We start from the raw sequence: 19,784 nt of genomic DNA, 5'->3' as shown, positions 1-19,784 counted from the left end.
CGTTGATGAAACTACACATTGTGACTGTAATTGCAATCAGGTCCCTTTGCCAGCTGAGTGTAACGGCTGGATGTGAGACACATTCCATTACTGCTTATGCAGGGAAATAATTTGCACCATCAGTGATGTTGTTGATCTTGAACAAGAGTTAGTAAAACAACAAAAGTGAAGATAGGTCTTGAGTTAATTGCTGTCATGGTCTGAGGGACTTCAAAGGAATTGTTTTACTGAAAACCTCATTAAATGGTTTGGATATTTTACTATGCTGAACAGGTGGCTGAAGTGCTCCAAAGGGACATGTTTAAAAATGGGAAGCTCCTCTGGGACCCCCAGTGCCCATGAAGGTGCCAGGTTGGAGGAGACCTCCAGCTCCAGGGACACCCAGGGTGGCCAAGGGGGTGGCCGTGTGCCAGGGAGCCTTGCAGGAGCTGCACACCCCAAACCACCCCACCAGGGTCCATGTGCTGATCAGGTGCTTCCCCATTTTTCCGTTTCTTTGAAGCGTGAGCTGGTGGGGCTGATGCAGTGGATGCCCCACGGGGCTGGCGTGGCCTCGGGGTGGCTGTGCTGCATGGCCGGGGCTCTGGGTGCGGTGGGAGCCTTTCCTCCCCGCGCCAGGGCTTGCTCTGATTCACACCATGCCTCTCACACAGCTTTTACAGAGCAAAAAGTCGTCGAGGGGGAGAGAAGTGCTGTATAAAATCTAATAAAGCGATGTTTTAGAGGAAACCTATACAATGTTTTGAATAAATCTAGGCTAAGTATTTGTTCTGCTTTTCCTTTATTTGCAGTAGAACTGTTAAATTAACAACTGTAGCTTTGACAATAGTGTGGGGGGATTTCCACTGAAAGTACAAAAAATAAAATCACGTTGATTTAACACATACATGTGCTTACACGTGTATATTTCAACTGTGATTTATGCAGGCTAGAAAAGTGGGTATTTTGAACACCTTCCTATCTGTAAGTATATAAATAGTACACGACATAATTTATGGAAGGAGAGAGCATTTTGGAAAACTTTTGTGGATTGCAGTTAATTTGTGCTGCCTATCATTGTGATGATGCAAGGAGGTTGTCGTGTACCCTCAGGAGAGCCCCAAGACATCCCTGGCAAACACCCTTCTCCCTGGTTGAGAAGAGGAATATAGCCACAGCCATTTTGGAGATTCTTGCTCAGTTTTGTAGCTACACTGCATGCACACTGGGGTGTGCTTGCTGCCTGCTGTCAGGAAGTCTTTTGCTGGCATCGAACATCCCACAGCTCCATCCTCTCACTAAAATTTTAGCATGTTCCTCTCAGAAGCCTCCTGTATGTGAGCTCTGTTGTGTCTGCTGAGACCTTTGCTGCTCTTCCCACCAAGTATCAGTTTGTCTGCACGAGGCTATCCAGTCCATGGTAACAACTGAAGCTCTGTTGAGCTCCTGCATTACCCTGTTAAAATACTGTAATTGTCTCTGCCTCACTTCAGGAGAAGTTATGGAATGAAATTCATTGTATTTTCTGTTCGCCAACAACCCCACAGCTCAGGTTTGGATACTCTGCTGCTGATGGGATTTGCCAGTGTGCTGCTTTCTGAAACTGCCAGTTCTGTCGGGTCTTCCAGAAATTTTGTTATTGATGGAAAAGGGATTAAACCACACACTAGATGATGACAGCAATATTCTGCCCACCAGTTTTCTCCCCTTCTCTCTCACGACAAGTTCAGATTTTCTCTTTGTGATTACATAGGAATGCTTATGAACCCCACAGATGTAAAAGTGTTTTAAGAGTAAAAGGTTTGAAGTCAGGCTGCTGAACATCCAAAAAGGGAGAGACCCACCATACAAATAATTTGCTATTTGATAAAACTGAGCAAAGTGTGTGTAACTATCCGTAGAGTGGCTGACATGATGAATGATGATGGATCCAAACTCATGCGAAGTTCTTTAGGAATAATAGCAGCATAAAGTACTTTCTATGGGGTTACTTTAATGTGCCTGAAACAGAACAGTATATTGAAAGTTTCATATTATGCTAAGAATGACAAGTATTTATGATTGGAAGGTCTATGTGTTGGGATTATCAGTTTTTGTATACCTTTTCTTGGTTCTTTAATCTTTTGACTTAAAGACCCTTCCAGAGATAAGAAAAAGAAAAAAAGGGCTGATTCTTATAGTTGTACTACAAAGATGGTAAATACTCTCTTACCTCAAGAAAATCAGCAGTGCCTGATACTACACAGGTGTTTTTCTTCTGGAGTAATGAATGTCCTCCTTGAGGAACAGTGGATGGGAGAGGTGCCAGAGTGGGAGGCAGCAGGGGGTGGGCTATAGCTTAGCTTAGCTCAGCTCAGCTCAACTCAACTGAACTGCTTCCTATGAATGGGAAAGCAAAATCCTACCATGTAGTGCCCGTTGCTTCTGGTGAGTTTTATGTTAATGCAATTGCAGATGTAGTTGAGGGGATTTTTAAAAAGGTGGGCTTTTTTTAAATATATGCTCACAGCATTGACGGTTAAATGTGGCAGCTGAAGAAAAAAAAGGGTGTGAATATATTGAGTTGATAGGATATTAGAAACCTGTGTAGTCACAGGGGCATGAAGTGGAGTTGTAGAAGTAAAATGCCTGTTCTGCAGAACTTCTGCCTTACAGTTGTCTTGGTATCTCCGGAGTGTCGTAGTCTTCTTCAAAAGAGAGAGAGAGTTTTTGATTAGAGGTCTTCTAAAAGTATGATGAATACAATCTGCATTTGTCTCAGCTTTGGAAGAGGAGAAACTTTTGTGCGATACACAGATTGATTTGCTAGGCCTTAAGGTTTTCAGCTTTCCCTAACCTTTGCTAACATAGTGCAGCAATCTGCTGTTTGAACATGTTGATCCTCCTAGGTCTGTAAGAGCCTTTGAGACAGAGCTAATTTTTCCAGTGTTGACTATAGAGGCTTATGATTTTAGATCCAAATGTCCTTTTTTCAACCCTGCTACCAGTGACCCCCTGCATAGTGAGTGTCTGGCCTTATAAAGCAATTATTCACAGAGGGCTTTGACCAATGCTATCTGGCGGGTGGGAGATGCTTTTCTGGCAATGGGATGCGAACATCGTGGGGCAGATCTTCAGCCAGGATAAAAATCCTGCATGGTTGTTGCAGCTCAATGAGCATCTGTTAATTCATGTGGAAAATTCACGACCCCAGCGAGATCACAAAGTTCAGTGTCCTTGGCTGAGCACAATACTTTGCAGTCAAGATTGAAATGTCTTTCTTCCTTTAATTGCCCTGAATTCCAATTGCTTATAATTTCTTTAAATTATTTTATACCAAAACCTACAGTATTCTGCAAGAAACCTTTGAGCAATGTTCTGTGTGTTCTTCCTTTCTCTTTTATTAGGTAATTGCATTTCCATATGAGTAGGAAAATTGAGCCCTGGAAGCTCACCTGGATCCTCTTGTCATAGACTGTAATCATCTTGTGCAGTGGTTAAACTTGGCTGATTCTGGTGTGACCATTTTTACGGTAGCAACCATTCAAGGACTTTATTTGCTTATTCTTGAAGAGCCTCATTCTTTTATTTTTAATTTAGTTACATCAAGATTTTGAGGGAAATCTCCTAGCTGAAGGAGTGCCCTCTAACAGCTGTATCTGGAAGACAGACCTGTGGAAGCAGACTTGGGTCCTCTTTTCTCCACCAAGGACTGTCCTGCTTGAGATGCTCCCTTTTCTATTGACCTAAAAATAACACACTGTTCTGTTGAAGTCACATCTCTTGGTCAGTGAACAGAGCTTCTTGAAACCATCAGGCTATACTGTATATTGAAGCTTCCTAGATTCCATTAACATTTTGTTAATGAAATAGTGCTTTGTCAAAGAGTCCTGAAAACTTAAAAGGGTATTTAAGCTTCTTCCATGAGTCAATACCATGTAATGTCAACATTACCACGAAGGGATAATTCAGAGATGTCACACAAAGCATGTGTTATGCCATTTGCAGTCTAGCAAAACAGCTCAGCATTTATGTTGTTTAATCCATCTTCAAAAATCTTTTGTTCTGAAAAAGTTTGAGATCAATCTTGTCGGTATTTACTGACACAAAGCTGATGTAAGTCGCTGTGCTCCTATTGACTTCATCTGAGTTGTAACAATTTATCCCAGCCTTCAATCAAACCCAAATTAGGCATATGAAGAACCTGATATCAAACTTTCAAGGAATATAGAGCTGGATGTCACATTTCCTGCAAAGGAAAATGTGGATAAAAGTAGAGTGAAGTAAATAGTTTGCAATGATCTGGGACAGTACAGATGCAATTTGAAGAAATGTAAACAAACAAACATTATCTAAAAATTTGCATTTATGAAATGTGCTTTTCTGGCTAGGAATATATAGGAAATACAGAAATAAAGAGTTCAGATCTGAGCTCTGGCAGTGAGGTTCAGCATGGGGCCATGGGGGCTAATTTTCAAAATATGTGTGCTGCCATGTCCTGTGTTCACATTACTGTTGCAGTGAGTCTGGGCAAGGTACATTAAATCCTTCTATTCCTCCTTCCTTCCTTTTTTTTTTTCAGTAATTCTGTAATCATACCTACCACATCAGGACGTCATTTCATCCTACTGGACATTGCAGTAATGCTGTTTGTTTTACCTTTGTACTCTTTAATCCTTTTCCACTAAAGCTCTATCTAATTGATGTAGTTGAATGTAACGAAAGGTAGCGTCAGCTTTATTTGAAGAAAACAGGCTGTCTTACTTCATACTTGGCTGAATCCAAAATGCTTTCCTGTGATTATTTCTTAGCTGTGTTAAATGTATTTCAGCTTCAGACTTCCCAGATATACGGGGTCAAATCTGCAATACATAAAGTGAAGTCCTTGAAAAATGATTCACATATTTTGGTGGCAAAGGTTTCTGTTCCATTCACATTCAGGATTTTTTCTTTCAACCCAGGCATTGTGGAGCCAGGCAGCGTTCCAGCCCCGCTGGAGGAGCTCAGCAGGAGAAGAGCCAGCACAGCACCAACGACGTGCATGGATCGGGGGAAAACGGTCCTAATGGTGGATCACTGCTGGTGGGTCAGGTACGCCGAGGGAATTTGCAGGTTCTTCCTGAGTAAGGGATACTTTCTGGCTTCATTGCACACAGCAGGAAGAAAAAAATAGTATGAGGCTCTTCATTTCTACTTTTGTGCTGTTTTACAACCTGGGAAACATATGGGGCATAAACCAATTGCTCTTTCTGTGAAGACCTCTGGAAGGCTTGCAGCCTCGTTGTTCCAGGTGAGGTCACGGCGAGAGTAACGAAAGTGAGAATAAAATGTGGAAAAAAGGAAACGCATTGCAAATACGGGCTTTGAAACTGCCTGGAAGCAGGCTGCACAGCATAGCGTGTGTTCCAGCAGCCTTATGGGATGAAAGGGTGTGAAAATGGTCAACTCTTTTTGGGAGACGCCTTGTAGCAAATTAAACTATAGGTGACTACAGAGTATATGCAGTACATGCATAATTCTACAAATAAATTAAGATCTTGAGATTAACTCCCAGATCCTAATTTATTTGATCAGGTGCTTTAAAGGAATAATACATTTACTAAGTAGGAAAATCTGGAAAAGACACAGATGTTACATAAAAAGTAGAATCAGACAGTAAGTTTCTGGTCTATATTGGCCTGCTGTTATAAACCAAACTTGAAGTGAGCACCCTGAATCTGAAATACTGCAGTCAGCACTGCAGCAAAATTAAGCATGTGGTAGTGGAGGCAATGTTTTAAATCAGTTTAAAAGAAAAACAAAGCCAGGTACTCTAACTGAAAAAGTGTTACAAGTATTAGTGCAACTGTATATGTTAAGTGCCTTTCAGACAAAGAATAACCCAAAGGCTTTACAGATATTAATGAGACCACAATATAACTCAAAGGAGCCTGTGAAAGTTCTGAAATGAACCTGCATCTCTCCTTGTCTCAGTTGTCTATCCATTAAGTGAGACCAATACTTCCTTCCATACTTTATTTCCCATTTAAATTACAAATTTAGGCCAAACAGCTCTGTATTACTCTGTGTTTAGACAATACCCATCCTAGCAGAGCCCTTATGTTATCCAGGGACTTCCAAGTCCAACCACTGAACAGTTAATTCTAATTTCTGAACAAAGTAGAATATTTCCTCTATATGGCATCAATTTGGGTAACTGCAAGAAATCTGTGTTTCTGCCACTCTATCATATATTAAATATCTGCTTATTCTAGTTTCCTTGTTTCAGATGGTGTGATCAGAGGTCTGTGGTGGTCCAGCTCACTGGAAACATTTGTGCTCAAACCAGGAGGATGCTATAGATGGAGCAAATTTGTAAGTTCTCTGGAGGCCATTGTGTCTCCTACAGTCTTGGGGTTGTTTTTCTAAAGGAGACGTTGCTCTGCATGTGTCTGTGTGTGCAGGAGCATCAGCAAGAACATCGCCTAGAGGGTTTTCAGTTATCACACTGTCCAAATATCCCTTATTTTTAGTTGGAGTCTTCTGAATATGAGATCCCACTACAGGTAGGTGAAGTGACCTCTTCGGTTTTTGAATCTGCTCTTCTCTGGCAGACGTGAAGCCGGAGCTTTGAACAGGAGCCCCCTCCTGCTCCATGCAAAGCTCTTTGAATCGCCCCTGATCCACTTCTAAGGCTCCCCGGTTGCGTGCGAGGCACTTTGAAGATGAATGCCCTGGCATAAGGAAGACATGAAACAAAACTTTACTCCCTTATGTCAGAGTGTGCGGCGGATTTCTCAAAGATCTTCAGTACAATGGTAGCTCTTTGGTGGGTGAGAGGAAATAGGCTGGTTCACCAGCTTGTAAAAGCAGAACAAAGTTACACAGGGCTGTCCGTTGGGTGGTAGATCAGGCGAAAGAAAGGCATTTGGCGGTCTCCACAATATTCAAGTCTGGCAAATCTTATTTCAAGTTGACTTTATTGGATTTTTACTTGATGAGGACAGATTTATTATTATTAATTTTTCTTCTCCCTGAAGTTCGCTATATTTTCAAGTTGACAGATATACCATGTCCTCTTCAGGGAGAATATTTCTCTTTGTCTTCATGAAAATCATCACAGCCCAGCTTATTAGGCTATGTGAACCCTCATAATTTTGGATGTGACCAGGAGTCCTGGGGGCTGAAGAGCCCTGGTGTCCTTGGGAGAGTGGTGAAATAGTAGGCAGTTTTCTTCTGAATATTTCTGTGACAACTGGTGTGAAACTATGCGTTAATGTGTTCTTTAAACCTGATGGGTCAGTTCTTCTGGCCCAGGTGAGTGGTCACCTATGACCTAAAATTTTCATTACCAATCAGATGAATGAGCCTATTTTCTTGAGGGGTTAATGGGCTGATAATGTAAAAAATTGAACTAATGTCCCAGGAGAGACTAGGTGTAGAAACAGAAAGGAAGAGGAGCAGTAAAAGAGATTTAAAAAATAAAAAAAAAAAAAAGGAGAGATTGGTGATATTCTTCTTACCTCTTTTGGATGACTACTACAATTCAGATGTGTGAACTCTCTGTAAAGTAAATGAGGAAAAGCAGAACCCTCTGGGCCACAATTCTTTTTCCATATATGATGGATCTTTCTTCCTTACGATCAATTAATTGCATCCTAAAAACATCTATTTCTCACCATTGACTTTAAAGGGATTTTAGATGACTAGCTCAGATATAGCTGTCTACACAGTCAGTGATTAAAGTTGGGTTAGATGAGCTGGCAGACTACATGGATTTTTTTTTTCTCCCTTCATGCAAACCCTAAATCAAAAGGCATCTCATCAGAGTATTATAAAATACAGCCTTCAGAGGGATAGTCTCCTACTTCCATATTCTGGCATTTGAAGGGAGGAGGGAGACTCCCATCAATTTAGAGAGAGGTAAAGATTTCATCTCCCTCTAGAAATCATGGCCATAATGGGAAATTCAGACATTTATGAGATTTGCTTAGCCAAGGCATAGCTGAGCATGTGGATGTTTCTGTTGGTCTTCATAGTATTATAGCAAAACCAGAATAAAAGGCTATTTTTAGTTTGTGTTTTGTTTTGTTTTGTTTTGTTTTGTTTTTTCTTTTTTTTCTTTCTTTCTTCTTTTCCCTGCTCTTTCTATTACGCTAATGGCCCAACTCGTACCTGGGGTGGCAGACACAGTCTGTGTGACCTTATAAACTGAAACCCTCACCAGCCTATGACTGCAAAATAGGGATAAGCTGCAGGTATTTGTTCAGGGAAGCTCCCAAAGAAGCATTTACCAGTTCCCCAGGGATGAATTCTCACAAAAACCCCCATGCAAGCTGTGTCTGGTTTATGTTTGAATTGTAAAAACAAGTAAGTTTGTAAGTGATTTAAGCAAGTTTCTGGTGATTGGTGTATGTTTCCTCGGGTTTCAAAAGTTGGCACACCCGATACGTACTATATATATGTTTTAAAGTCACTATGGATTTCAGGCACAAGAGAAAGCAAAGCGAGGGATGACTTATTTTAAATCAAGAAGAGACTCACTGTGACACTGCATATATTTGTTTCTTCTAAACGTTAATTTATTGACATAATGGATAAAGTATCAAATTATTATTTAAACGTACAAATAAAGCGAGTGTCCCTATTCCTATCTGTAAGTAATGCTCTTCTGCCAAACGATAGGCATGACTGTATTTTTTCCTAATTGAATCTGCATATCTTTTCCACTGCTGAGTATTGATGGTTGCAATAATTGGCTCTTTATTGGTATATTGTGCTTTGTCTGGGATGTTTCAATTTTCTGCAGTAAATCCTTTTCAAGTTTTACTTCTTTTATGGTCTGGTACTTACGGAAGTTGCCAGTTCTGGTGGAGCTGTAGGACTGTGAATAAGAATTTTAATTTGTTGTGCAAGTCATGTATTGGTAGCTGATACCTCTCCTTTTTCCTAGTAGAAATACCTGATGTTACTGGCTATATTTAGCAAGTGAACTCAATCTTTCTCCTATATCTGTTTTCTCCTATTTGTCCTTAGCTTCAAGGGTTCGTGACACTTGATGGTGGATAAATGCAAGAAAATCTAATAATGCCTTTCTAATATACCCATTCATCTGGTATCATGTTTTATTTTAACTCTTAATGCAACTGTATAATCATGGCTCCATTGCTATAATTAGTTTTAGAAGTTTATTTGTGCCATTCAATTACATCTATAGCATTTCTATAAGCTTATTCAGAATAATTAGTAATCTCATAATTTTTAGTGGAATCATATTTTATATCCACTGTGCTCATTTTTCTCTTCAAGTTCAACACCAATTTTGCACCAGTTTTGCTTTCTACACTGGAATTTCTGGCATAAATAATATTAAGATTTCCTCCCCCACACTGTGAATGTGAAGAGTCTAATCCAGTTTTCATTGAAGTCAATGGTAATCTTTTCATTTACTTCAGTGGAAACTGGATCAACCTAATAGGTTGAAAATTGCATTCAATGCAAAGCCACATCTTCTCATGAAAGTCATTGTGTAGCAAAGCACAGTGTATTGGTGGAAGATACAAAATAGCTGATCAATTTGAGATTTTCTTGCCACATATTATAGATTCTCTTATCCAACTTTGATTAATTTTTAGCTCACAGATTATGACATTGCATCATGTTTTTAAATATAAATTTTAAGCTGATCTTTCTGACAAATTAAAAAGCCCTTCCAGTTAAAGACTTTTATAAAAGGGTCTAGGACTTGGCTTTCCAGACAATCAATTTAGCCATCTATTGATCTCATTTAGGATAGCTTGAAATTGGGCATTTTAAAAGTTTTTTTTCTTTATTTATAAGTTAAAAACAAGCATTTGATATTTTTTTTTACCAGCTCCCTGTGTCCATTCAGAGCTGTATCTGTTGGTTAATGTAATTGATCCTGTTGCTGTTGAATATGAAAACCTGTAAGCACTTCCATCTAAAAGCATAATTCTAGCAAATTACATTCCCAAATAGGCACAAATTTAAGATGTTCGCTTTTTACAACATTTTAATTTTACACCTGCAGGGTGCTAACTATGTATGCCAAATCAGATTTATTTTTTTTTTAACTATTACAACTTGCTTGTTTCGGAGTTATTTTTCTCTTCTGCACTGAGCCCACTCTCTTGATTAGAGGTTTGTTGCTTTGGTAATGCATCTCTCTCCTTCAGGCAGTTAATGATTACAGACAACTGCCTAACCTCTAATTTTGGGGGAAGGTTATTGAGAAGGTGATATGGCAAAAATTGCGATTGTTTCTGTAGCTTAGAAATGTCCTTAGTGTTTGCTGTCCAGGTATCAATCAGGTCCTGGGCTTTAGACTGGAGGTGGTGCTGGTGTCTGGGATTAAAGACGCTTTCCTGTGTTATTTATTTGCAAATCATGCCAGTTCACAAGGTTAGAAAGAACATTGTGAAGGGTGGTAAACTGCTATTTAATTCTTAATAAAATGTCAGTGCAAACGGTGCTTATTTCATCCCAGGCAGAAGTTCACCTTTGTAGGCTTGGAGATTTTGTTATTCTTTCAGCGTCGAAAAGAATTGTATATGAGCCTTAAATGGAAAAATTTCACAACTTTAATAATTTTGTTACTAACAATTTGAATGAAGGAGCAGGAGCCCCCATGCACCTGAAATTCAAACCTACATACTGCAGTTATTGGCATATTTTACATAGGTGCCTCACCACTAACGGTAATGGGAGCTGTGTTCCCACATCAAGGGGATGCTCCTCACAAGAGGTTGTATTTTTCCAGTGGATGCATATGAGCAATTTGTACTGAAATTTTGTCAAAAAATGACTAGTGTTTTGCCACTTTAAAACCATGGAAACATCACAATGTTCTTTTAGAAATGACTCCATGAATTAATTGCAAATTACTTATTAATGAAACAAATATTCAGCTGTCACTTGAACTAAACTGCACGATATGCTTAATGATTATTTTTTGAGAAAACACTTTTGTGTTTGTTTGATCTGCCTAGTGTTAACAGCAGTGGAAAAAGAGGAAAGCATTTGGTGTCGGAGTGGAAACTTGAAACTGGCAAAAAAGAAAGAGAGGAAAAACATCAGCCAATAACTGCAAAATAGGTGAAAAGCCCAAAGAAACAGCAGATTCCTAGCAATTATATTGGAAAGCTGCTCTCCCAGGCAGCCCTATTTAGGTAATAAGGGTAAAATACGGTGACACAGGCAGGGAAATCTGGCAGCAAAGGTTTTCACAGTAATATTAATTCAGCCGCATTCCACATCTGTAAAATGAGCATCAAAGAATTTGCCTCGTATAGGGTGGATAAATGTTTGCAAACTGCAGAGAGACTCTCAAGTGAATGCAAAATATCATCAGTAGTTCTGCAAATTATAATAAAAATAAATGTTGTCAGTGAGGAAATATCGATTCCTCACATCTCTGACATCTGTTTGCAACAAAACCACTGAGGTTCCCTGCTCTGACTTTCTATGTCCCAGCCAACCCAGTGAGCCCAGTGGGACCTGCATGGGTGACTGTGCTGCACCCAGAGATGATTTTTCCATGGGCACCTTGTTGCAACCATGCATTTCTTCTGTCTGCTCTCCATTGCAAAAAGCAAATATAAATAGGTAATAAAGCCTTAATGCTCTTTGCTGCGCTGCTCGTGCTGTTTACAAGAAGGAGTGCGGGGCAGGACATGAGCCAGGCGGGGACGTCTGCATTTCGAACACATCTCAGGTGTCCTTCTGCTGGTGCTACTGAATTATTTACCACTCAGCAAGCGTGTGGCTGTGTGAGATATCTAAAGGAGGGAATCTGAGGTGAAACTCCATGAGTTTACCCAGAGCTGACACTGGAATATTCATTATCACATTAAATCTAACCGCAGCGAAAATGAAGGCTTCCGTTGATTATGTGCTTGCATAAAAGACTTCTTTGGTGGCAGGCCTGCATGCCAGAGATCTGAATATAAAATCTAGTAAGTGGAAACCATTCTCTTTATGGCAAATTTGCCGTCTTGGAAGTTATGAGACTTGATAGGTTTAAATTATATTTTAAACCTGCAGTGGATTATGTGATTTTTTTATTTTTTGACTGGCAACAAGCAATACTAAATGGCCACACGTCATACATGCCCAGTCCCGGCAACAGGCATGAACCAGGATTTCCCACACAAAGGAAAAATAGATCTAGATTTGATGTCCAGAGAATGGTACATATTTATCTGAGTATAAAGTTAGTTTTGCTGGGTTGGTACAGAGGTCTCCTCTTCTGGAGACAATCAGCTGTGTCTGCACACACCTGCTCTTCCCTCTCCGCCTCCATTCCTGGTTCGTGCTGGAGCAGAGCGAGACGTGTTTGAGGAACCCCTTGGATTTATAATTGTGGAAAAATTCAGTAAAATGTGTGGGATTGGCCCAAGAGGAGACACAAGGTATTTCCTCCCTCTCTTCATCCATCCCTCGCTCCCTTCCTGTCCTCCCCCTCCACTAGGGATCCTGTGGAATTTAAAGACTGAATTAAATCTTCTTTAGGAGGCAGAGAAAATTATAGCACTGTGAAGGGCCACCACTTGAGCAGGTTGTCCTGCCAGGAAACAGGAGGGCTGGTTGTTCTCTATGTCTATAAATGAGCTTCAGAGAAAAAGGCTGGGAGAATAAAACCTGTTTCTGGTAATGCTAAGAATGGTGATTCACTCACAATCGGTAATTTATGGGAAAAAAAGTGACTGGTTGTATTAGCACAAAGAATCCAAAAAAAGAAAAAAAAGTTCATCCATCCCATAATACTCACAGCAAACTTTCTGCTTGGGCAAATGATGTGTAAGGAGCAACATGACCAGAAACCAGGCTTGCCTAGTCATAAATAGTGACTGAGAAAGCTTGATTTGGAGCATGGTTACATGAAACCACCATCTTCCAGAAAATTGTGCGCTTTTCCTCTCAGACTGCTGGAGGTACTTTATGGCACATTCATCTCTTTATGCCTCCTGTTCTCATCTTTAGTTGCAAATGTACTTAGTGAGCGAGAATAAAACATAAACTTACAGTAGACACAAAAGTGCCAAGCACCGTCAGCTTTCTCTGAGACCACAGACAGAAACAAAATGATCTGTAACTATAGAGACAAAAAAAAAAAAAAGAAGTTTAATCAACATTTAAAGGAGGAATTTCCTGATCTTCAGTGTCACTTAATCATATTTCAACAGGATTTGCTCCCTCACTGCCCATCTACTCTACCTTTCTAGCGCCACCTTAATACGAGAACATCATCCCAATAGTTTCCTTCTACCACACTTTGATGTCAGGCATCCAGGGCTTTGGATTTTTTTTATTCAGGCTCAAACAGAAAAGAAAAATACCTGGTGAGTGGAGGGGGCAAGACTGTGTTGCCATCTGGACACCCACTTTGCTTCTGGGGGTTGGCCAGTTAGATCCACATTTAATGAAGGGATGGCTTGAGCAGTGAAAGCAGGATTCAGCAAGAAAATGAAAAATGAAGAATAGTGTGAGCTGTATGGAAAGCATTGTTGTTGCTGTTTATTATTATTATTATTATTATTATTATTGCAATTATTATTTACTAAAGGCTGGCTTGTTTTGAATCTGATAAATAGCTCTGTCATAAAAACAGAAAACAAGTTTTAAATGTTGGCTTTTACTTCTACTTTGTTTATTAGAGCAAAGATGGTTAGTTCTGTTTTACTAATATCTTGTAAGTAAACAAAATGAGAGCATTCAGTGTGATAGAGGCAATTAAGATGATTAACCATTAGAATTTGGTTCCACACTGAGCACATAAGAAGGAAGAAAAGGATGACAATTAATACATTATTATGATAGAAACACTACTAAAAGTAGTAATAATGGTTCTCTGTTATTTATGGTTAATTTTAGAAGAGACGGGGTTCATTTTTGGCCCAAAGAAGTAGACATAATCATCGAAGGAGAGGAAAAACCTTTCGACAAAATAGAAATTTCAGTTGTGAGCTGTAAAAGGAAATTGAGCTGGATATTGAGAAAAATTCAAAAAGATAAAAAAGATTTTGGTTTGGTAGTTCTTCACTGGTTCTGCAGTTTGGCAGCTGTCAACATCTCAAAATACCATCTCACCCAAACTGTTGAAAGAAAGAAACTCTTTGATTTTTCCCTTGAGACTCCCAAGCTGAAAATGGACTCTTTGTAGTCTCAGCCTCATTTCAGACAGGTTTTTTTTTTAAAAAACATTCTTGCTGGCAGAAACAACTAATTCATAAATAGAGTCTCTGTTAATTAAATAAGTTTTATCGTTTTAACTTGCCTTTTAAAATGGAAAAGAAAGTAAATCTCTAGCATTTGCTTCTCTGTTATGAATCTTAAGGGACTAAGCATCATTAATAATGCAAATTAGTTTTTGTTTGGGTCTCGCAGAAGTTTAAAGTTAGAAATAAATATTTAACGCACAGATCTGGGAAATGAACTTACATATAGCAGAAATTTTACTTTATAGCTATGGAAAGTTACTGTAAGAAAGATGGGGAGCAGTGTGGTTTCTGTTTATTTAACCTTTTTTTGCTCTTGCTTTTCTTTCAGTAGAACTCTATAGCTTGTCATTAAACACTGTTATATTCCTACAGTATCTGTTTTTACTATCTTTACAGTAGCCACAGTATTCAGCTTTTAATACCATTTTAAAGTAAAGGTTAAACATATCTAGCATAGTTAAAGCTATAAGGATTATATTTTTGGTCCTGATTATTGGCGGGAAAACCAGGTGATTATTTACAATAATATCTAAAAATTTGTTGACTTTGCAGCTGTTTTTCTTAGTTTGCTTAATGAAGTAATAGTCAGATAGCCAAATAAGATTAAACTTCACTTGGGGCCTCTATATCGTGTATAGTAATGCCTCATGAGGGTAAAATACTTCAACTTATTTACTTGTTAACACAAGGAGAGTCTGCAGTTAGCATATCTAACCTATAGTAGGCTTTTCTATGTATTTTTATGCATTATTCCTGAAAATATTGTACTTCTCTCTGTATGAAATGTCTGCAGGAGTTATACTATTGCAGACAAATTACAGATGTTTCACCACCACATCTGTGCTTTCTGTAGTGACTCTTTTTTGTGTGTGTACATGGTGGATAACAAAAAAATAAGTGTCGTGCTATTTTGTGCATGGAATCTGATAGTGAAAGAGACACCAGAGAGAATTCTTCAGTGATAAAAATTTAAATAGATCCATTTATCAATATGACAGAGATTTGACCTGAAAGTTAAAGTGTTTGAAAGTTAAGTGGGGTTGTGTAAAGAAAGTTGAGCCCGTGCTACAGACAGACCATAGGTTTTGTAAGTTATTAAATCAAAATAAAAGGTATTGACAAAACAATAAATTGCCTATATTGCCCTATCTGATAGCTGCTGGGAGCACTAAATACATTCTCCCCACTGAAGATACGTGAAGGCTTTTGCGTTCTCATAATTTTGCTCTTCTGCTCGAAAACGTTTGCACCGTTTTTGGTTTTATAACAGTCTTGGCACCAAATGGTGCCTGCAAGTGCTTTGCCAGAGAACTTGTTTGGAGTGGCATCGCGGGGAGCAGGAGTGGTGGCATCGCTCTGCCATCCCCAGGGCTATTGAACTTCGCAGGTGAGGTCTGAATCACTCTCCCAGGGATGAAAGAATAATAATAATAATAATGGCACTAATATCTTTGCTGGGAGAAGGGAGGGCACCGTGTAGCACTCTTTGCTCTCCATGGGACCCCTCAGCATCATTTCCATGCTGGAAATCTGCGGGATTTGAAGGGGCAGCAGCTGCTTTTTGGGGCACGCTCCCCTCGAGCAGGGATGCTTTGGGGAGCCAGGAGCGATGTGTAAGGATGTGCCTTCCTCAGAGAGGGGCTGGGTTTGCTCCGGGGGGGGCTGCGGGACCCGCCGGGTCGTTATCTGGAACCTGCTTTTTCCTCTGGCTCCTCCAGCTCAGTGGGGTTGGAGGGTCAGACCCCCTACCTACGGCTCCCCTGCCGAGCAGGGAATGAGGCTGGCTCTCTTTGGCTTGAAAACTACACAGATTTGAGACTATTTCCCCTCCTGCCGTTTTTTTCCATGGAGAGGAGCATAGAAGACATTACTATTTATAGGGCACAGTACGTGTACACAGCGTGACATCCACCGGCTTTTCAAGCAAACATCCTACTAGTTTGGAGGGGGGAGGCTTTCCAGCTCGGTGTCCCCGAGATGCCCTGTCCTCTCTCCCAGGGAGGCGGGAGATCATGCAGAGGTAGCACCCATCTCCCCCTTGTCTATAAGTTTCTTTAATTTATTTTTAGGTAAAGATACTTGGCCCCCTGCTGTGGAGCTGATCATGAGGTTCAAAGTCAAGCAAGTTTTCAGCACAAATAGCATGAGTTTTAAAGACAGGGAGAGGGACCCAAAGCTATGAATGTACAAGGGGGTTGCAGAGCATCTGCAGAGTTTGGCTTGGGGATGGACAGCTTGTGTGTGCTGGAGGGAAATTAAAATGGAAAAAAGTGTTGGTTTCACTAAAGATTTGGGGGAGTTTTCAAGGGGATGAGGACAGAGCATCCCCACTGCCTGACGGCTGGGTCGCATGGCATCTCTTTGTCTTCATATAGGGGTTCAGGAAATCAGGACATCTTCATCTCGTCTTGATTCTCAATACAGAAAAGATAGCTGACAATGGCAATAAAAATAACAGTAAGCAGTGGGAAAGGCCCAGCTCAAATCGTGCCCTGTCAACAGCTTTGCAATCTGTATAAATATGAACAGAAAGACAAACAACTCTGATTTCTCTTTAAGAATGTGAGTATCCATTGTCATAGATTTAAATTAGGACATTTTACTTGTACTGTACGTAAATTCCTTCTTGGCAAATAACCCATGTCCACTAATGTATGTGTATTTTGGGTCTGTATAGTTTTGGTCTCTGTGAAATACAATGAAATTTGATAGCACACAGAAATACTTGCATGGGATGTCAAATTTTTTGTGTGTGCTTCTCACATATCCATAAAAGAGTTTACACATTTCTAATTACTCATTCAAAAAGAGACTTTACAGCACTTTTAAAAGAGAGCCAATTTTTTCCCTACTGTGTTCTGTTTTTACAGCTTGTGGAAAGCTTATTTAATGAAAGTTTAAGTAATCAGCGAAAGTCATTTCTGAGCAAAGACTGACAGATATGAAGCCTCTTTTCACACTTCATAGGAGGTGGAGATGGCAGCCATAAAATTTACAGCTGAATAGTACTGTGTTTAGCTTAAGTTATAGAATTATTAGTGTTTCAGGTGTATGATAGATTTAGGGAGGTTAAGTATTTTCAGTGATTATATATGCTTTGTGCAGAGCAGGGATGTGCAAGTTTTACTGTATGAGAGACCTGGCTATAGAGTGGTTGGCACTAAGTGACTTGTTCTACAGGTCATGACCAATAGTGTATTAGAAAGAACTGAATAAAAGAGGAAGAACTTGGCTGCATTATGAGACTGTGTAAGGAGAAATCTCCATTTCAGCTTGTATAAGTGGGCCTACCTTTTGGAGATAGTAATAGGCATTTGAGTGTGAATCTTTCTAGATATCATGAGGTGCCCAGATGCTACGGCAATGGGTAGCATATAAAAATACTTACAGCAACATATAAATAAGCAAACAAAAGCAGTTACTAATGGCATTTAAATGTTATGCTCTCTGTGCCATTCTTTTAACACTGTTTTTTTTGTTGCTGGGGTTTTTTTTGGCTGTGGGGTTTTTTTGTTTGTTTGTGGGGTTTTGTGTTTTTTGTTGTTGTTGTTTGTTTTGTTTTGTTTGTTCTTGTTGTTTGTTTGTTTGTTTTAGTACTTTAGATGTCACTGCTTACCCAGGAACAAACAGCAGAAAGGCTTTCATAGTTCTTTAAAAGAACATCAACTGTGTGAGCTGGAGTCCAGACCTACTGCAGTTGCTTTGAGTTCTGCCATTGGTTTCAATAGAACAAGAACCAAGTCAGAGAAACATCCTTTCTCCTCCTCATTGTGGCAGCCATGGCATAACGTTAACATAACAATGTGGCTCACCATACAACTTACATCAGTATGCCATTTAAATATGTGTAGTGTAATGTTTATATATATATTTTTAATTTGCTTTTATGTGAACCTAATACAGCCAGCCTCATAAAGCTGACTCTTGCACCAGAATTAAGCGGTGTCTTTGTAGCATTTACTGGTTGTTCATAAATCACGGTGGCACTTTGTTACTGTCCATAAGCTCGTTTTCATGCTAAAGGTTTCAATCATTAAGATGTACAGTATTATCTCAGGCATAGTTTTAGTCCTAGAGAAATTGTGCTGAGGGGCTTTTGTACGTCTGACATTTGTGGGAAATGCGTGTGCACAGCACGCCATGTGAAAGCTGAGCTGAGTCACACGGTACCATTAGCTGTTTATATTGATAAACACTTTAGATATACAGAAAATTCTCTCATGTATTAATGCAATACAGGAAAAGTACTTCTCATTCCAGTTTGTAAATTCCCAATGTTTACCTCCAATGTCTATTTCAACTCAATTTAAGGTTTTCTGGGTGTCGAACTCTTAGATTTCAGGTAAGAATCTCAATTACAAGTGAAGTGCCTTGATTTGTCAGACCCTACAGGTTTTCAGCTTTGGGTGTTAATACCGATGGTTCCTAAATCCTATTTAGTTGACTCTGAAAACTGTATTCGGGAGGCGTTCAGTGATCCTGCATTCAAATAGTTAATTTGCACTATGTTCTGTTAAAGAAAAGGAAAACTGTCACCCTGTCATTTCAGAGTCTGACACTAAGCTTGTCAAAAGAGACAGCTGTTAAACTGAATTACTGTTGACATGCAGAGAAACGGCCCTTGCCAGATGTAAAGGACATCTGCGGCAATGAAGTGGTACAGGGTGGCTTTTAAAATGTGGTCATACTGGTATTTGAATAGAGCGTCTATGGCATTAAAGCGTGGCCTTGACTCAGGCGCAGTTTAAGGCAGCGAACCAGAGCCAATGAGAAGCACAAAGAAGTGCTGATCTGTTGCTGTATCCATAACTTATGCATGAATATGAAACCAGTGCAGTGTCAAAGCTATTCAGCTCTTATCTTGTATCCAGGAGGTTGTGGGTTTAAAACACAGTAGGAAATATTTTGTATTTCTGGGTCCTTGAATGTGCGGGTAGGTGAGGTGTAAATTCATAGGGTGGATTATACAGGGAATGAATAGAAATAAGTCTTCTTGTCTTCAGCAAACAACTGCTCAGACAAGAATTGCAAAGGGCATTAAGCTCATGAAGTGAGGGCTGGATGTACCTCGCCGGTGTTTCCGATAAGGCGTGCGGAGCGCGTGGGTGGGTGCTGCAGAGGTTTCCCTCAGCGCGGGGAGCAAATACACATGGAAATAACTGCACAGAGGGGCCTGTATAATTTTGCCTGTGTATCTTAACATGATTTATATTAAAAAGTTAGAATACCCAGTTCATTTTGTGAAAAAATATGGATATTATGAATATTTTATAATCTAGCAATTGAACCAACAGTAGGGAATTCTGCACGTTATGTAAGTATGTGAGTCTTTGATTTGCATTTTTTTAGGGTAGAAATAAAGCCGGTTTGGAAAAAATATATCAGTTAAGCAATTTTGCTAAATGTGTGAAAAATGAAATGTTATGAGATGAAGCATGTATTCATTACAAAATGAAATTGATGTTTGAAGCTAAAAAAAATACTCAGGCCAAACATCATTTTGAATGTGTTAGCAGATCATATCTTGATGATTTATTTGTATGTTTAGTGGTGGCAGAAACCAAAGAGTTTACCATCTGCAGAGAAGAGGGCAAATGATATTTCTAA

The 19,784-nt window shown here is 39.5% G+C and overlaps 1 long non-coding RNA gene across 7 annotated transcripts in view; it reads left to right on the top strand.

The window, feature by feature from the left end:
* Positions 1–19,784, top strand: part of LOC136106577 (uncharacterized) — an 81,647-nt gene that overhangs the window by 42,635 nt on the left and 19,228 nt on the right. For all 7 annotated transcript variants that reach the window (XR_011740857.1, XR_011740856.1, XR_011740858.1 and 4 more), the window contains 2 exons: positions 4,920–5,049; positions 6,227–6,312. This is a non-coding gene — a long non-coding RNA (uncharacterized lncRNA). The remainder of the gene's footprint in view (positions 1–4,919; positions 5,050–6,226; positions 6,313–19,784) is intronic.

The sequence above is a fragment of the Patagioenas fasciata genome, chromosome 11 (genome assembly GCF_037038585.1).
Source record: "Patagioenas fasciata isolate bPatFas1 chromosome 11, bPatFas1.hap1, whole genome shotgun sequence".
Taxonomy (NCBI): Eukaryota; Metazoa; Chordata; class Aves; order Columbiformes; family Columbidae; genus Patagioenas; species Patagioenas fasciata.
The sequence above is the reverse complement of the archived record's forward strand: the minus strand, read 5'-3'. Positions and strand labels throughout refer to the sequence as shown.